Source organism: Epinephelus moara, chromosome 7, assembly GCF_006386435.1.
Source record: "Epinephelus moara isolate mb chromosome 7, YSFRI_EMoa_1.0, whole genome shotgun sequence".
Lineage (NCBI taxonomy): Eukaryota > Metazoa > Chordata > Actinopteri > Perciformes > Serranidae > Epinephelus > Epinephelus moara.
In genome coordinates, this window is record NC_065512.1 from 5,844,511 (window position 1) to 5,848,411 (window position 3,901).

Genomic DNA, 3,901 nt, shown 5'->3' on the forward strand with positions numbered 1-3,901 from the left:
GGTTGAAGGTGGCAGTGCTGTTTGGGCTGAGAAAGCCATGCGTAAGTAAGGTAAAGGAGGTTATTGGGTTGGTGCAGGGAGGGGAGCAGTGAGACCTGGCATTAGGGGAGTGTCTCTGGGACGCCAGAGATCACTGTCTAGCCTCCTGGAGGTGTCGTGGGACCAACTAGACGAAACGGTCGGTTCCCACCCGATGACCCCAAAGACATGCTAGTTATCACTGCTCATTGGTTTGTATAGTTAAGCCTTGCCATATTAGCTTATCATAGGGCTTAGGTTTTTCACTGAGTGTTGATCCTTTCTCTAGAGCACAAACTTCTTGTGTTTATTTGAACTGAATTGTTATTCTAACTAACCACATGTGCTCAGAGGACTTCCCTTCGAGGCCATCTTTGATTTGACTTTCTTCTTTGCAGTTATCTCTGTTGTCAGCCATTATGTTTTGTGTGTTCTTACACACAAAGACAAAAGCCCAGTTCGGACCAAAGATTTGCGATAATAATAATAATAATAATAATAATAATAATAATAATAATAATAATAATAATAACTTTATTTGTATAGCACCTTTCAAAACCAAAGTTACAAAGTGCTTTAAAAACAATTAAACAAATAAAAACAAATAAAAGATCCCCAACATCAAGACACATATTAAAATAGTTTAAAATAACAATACCAAGGAGTTAAGAAAAAGCCATATGATAAAAGTGAGTCTTAAGAAGTGATTTAAAAGAGGACAGTGAATTTGCCTGCCTGAGATTTCCAGGCAGGGAGTTCCACAGCATAGGGACCCGAGTGGCAAAAGCTTGGTCACCTTTAGTGACAAGTTGAGACTTTGGAACCATGAGTAGGGCCCTGCTGGAGGATCTCAGGCAGTGATCAGGCTCGTAAGGAGTTAGCAGGTCACATATATAGGCAGGAGCCTGACCATTCAAGGCTTTAAAAACAAGCATTAAAATCTTCTTCAATTCTAAACCAGTGAAGGGCAGTAAGGATGGGTGTGATGTAATCACTTCTCTTACTACGAGTTAAAAGCCTGGCAGCAGCGTTTTGTATCAGTTGTAGTCTTTGAATGTTGCGCTTGCTGATCCCAGAATAAAGTGCATTGCAATAATTAAGTCTGGACATGATAAAAGCATGAATCACCTTTTCTTAGTCAGTGGGAGAAAGGAATGACCTGATTTTTGTAAGATGTCACAGTTGTGCAAAGCAGGACTGCATCACTTTAGTCACCTGAGCATCAAAAGATAGTTCAACGTCAAAAATAACTCCTAGGTTGCGGGCCTCATTGCAAACATTATTAGATTGGGCACCCAGACTAGAGGAGAGCTTATATACACCAGCAGTGCTAGGATCAGCAGGAGTAATTATGATCACTTCTGATTTGGAGTCATTCAGCTGTAGAAAAGTTTTGGACATCCAATTTTTGATTTCAGGCAGGATAAAATGATTGAAACATCCGTGGTACCAGGTGTCAGAGGGACATACAGTTGGGTGTCATCCACGTAGCAGTGAAAATCAATGTCAAATCTACAAAGGATTTGCCCCGGGGGTAGCATGTATATAGTAAACAAGAGGGGACCCAAGAAAGACCTCTGGGGCACACCACAAAAGAGAGAAGCACAGGAGGAGGAAGCATCTCCCAGTATTACAGAAAATGACCTATTAGACAGATATGAAATAAACCAGTCCAGCGCCACATCACTGATGCCCACACTGTTTCTCAAACGGCTGATCAAAACATTGTGATCCACAATATCAAAGGCTGAGCTAAGGTCAAGAAGAATTAAAATGGAGTACAGTCCAGAGTCTGCTGCAAGCAACAAATCATTTGAAATTTTTCAAAAATCTGATTGTCATTCATAAAAGAAATCAGCTGAGTGGACACAATTTTTTCTAAAACCTTAGATAAAAATGGTAGCTTGGAAATAGGCCTAAAATTGCTTAAAACAGAGGGATCAAGAGAGGGCTTCTTTAAAAGAGGGTAAACAATGGCATGTTTAAAATAGGAGGGAAAGGTCCCAGAAGACAGAGAGCAGTTGATAATTGCTAAAATATCTGGACCAACCGTCTGAAACACAGCTTTTAAAAACCAAGTGGGGATGCAATCTGAAAGGCAGGTGGATGATTTAGAAAGTGCAACTGTGCGTTCCAGGGTAGACAGAGAGACTCATTAAAATGGTTTAGCATTGAAAGGGGGCAGGAATTAACATCAGGCTCTCTGGGTTCAGTGGTAAAATGTTGACAGATCTCCTTAATTTTATTGGTGAAATGATTTAGAAATTGTTCGCATAACTCAGGGGAGGGTTCAACAGGTTGGCAAGGCAGGGGACCAATTGCCGATTTTATTGTTTTAAAAGAGGATTCTGGGATTATAACCTTGATTTGCAATGATTTCAGAAAAATAAGTGTTTCTTGCTTCTTTGACGTTGTGCTGATAAAAGAACATTAAATCCTTGAGAGAAGCAAGGGAAGTACCAAGTTTGTCTTTTTTCCACTTCGTCTCTGCCTTCCTGCATTGCCTCTTTTAAATCCTTATATCCTCATTTAGCCAAGGCAGAGAGGAAGGTTTCATCTTCTCGTATCTGACCAGAGCTATGGAGTCCAAGATATTAGTGCAGCAGCTGTTAAAAGCACTGACCAGCCTGTCTACCGTGAGGTCATGTCCACTACTGTTGAAAAGTGTGTTTGTGGTAGTGAAGGCTTGACAGAAGGATGAAACAGAAAGTGAGTATAGGGGACGGGAGCGAATCAGAGTGGTCGGTTTGGAGTCGGGACAGAAGAGAGGAATCCCAAAAAGCACAGCACAATGGTCAGAAGCAGCAAAATCAATCAAGTTCACATCATCCACACAGAAACAATGGTAGATCCCAAGATCCAGTGTGTGCCCTTTGACATGGCTGGGATGCTTTACATGTTGGGTCATTTTAAAAGAATCTAAAAGTTCAGAAGCAAACGAAGAGGAAGAACGGCAACAAACATGGATATTAAAATCACAGAGGAAGAGGACTCTGTCATATTTTATCATAATGACTGATAAAAGATCTGAAAATTCCTGTATAAAATCAGAAGTAAATTTTAACGGTCTGTAGATTAAAATACATAAAAAGGGTAAGTTATAACCTAAAAGTCTTTCCACAGAATCCCTCGCTATCGGATCATTATCTGATTACTTTTGATTTCTTTTTACTCGATTACACGCCACTCAGCAACAGTTACTATACTAGATGTTTATCAGATAGTGCTGTCGCAAAATTTAAGGAAAAGATTATTCCATCGTTAAATTCAATACCAAGTCCCTCAGTAACAGAGGTTTCCTGTACCGACTTTGATCATTCTGTCGATAGCGCCGTAGGCTCGCTGCAAACAACACTTGACTCTGTAGCTCCTCTTAAAAAGAAGTTAAAAAAGCAAAGAAAGTTCACTCCTTGGTATAACTCTCAAACCCGTAAGTTAAAACAAAACTTATAAGAGGGGCCTCCGCAATGCCAGAGCAAACTATTACTCAGCATTAATAGAAGACAATAAGAACAACCCCAGGTTTCTTTTCAACACTGTAGCCAGGCTGACTGAGAGTCAAAGCTCTATTGAGCCTTGTATTCCTTTAGCCCTTAGCAGTAATGATTTCATGAGCTTTTTTAATGACAAAATTCTAACTGTTAGAGACAAAATTCATGACCTCCTGTCCTCAGATAGTACCTATCTAACCTCAAACACAGCTGTAAAACCTAATATATATTTAGATTTCTTCTCCCCAATTTCTCTTCAAGAATTGACCGCAGTGATTTCTTCATCTAAATCATCAACGTGTCTCTTAGACCCCATCCCAACTAGGCTACTTAAGGAGGTCTTTCCTTTAGTTAACACTCATATATTAGATATGATCAATATATCCTTATTA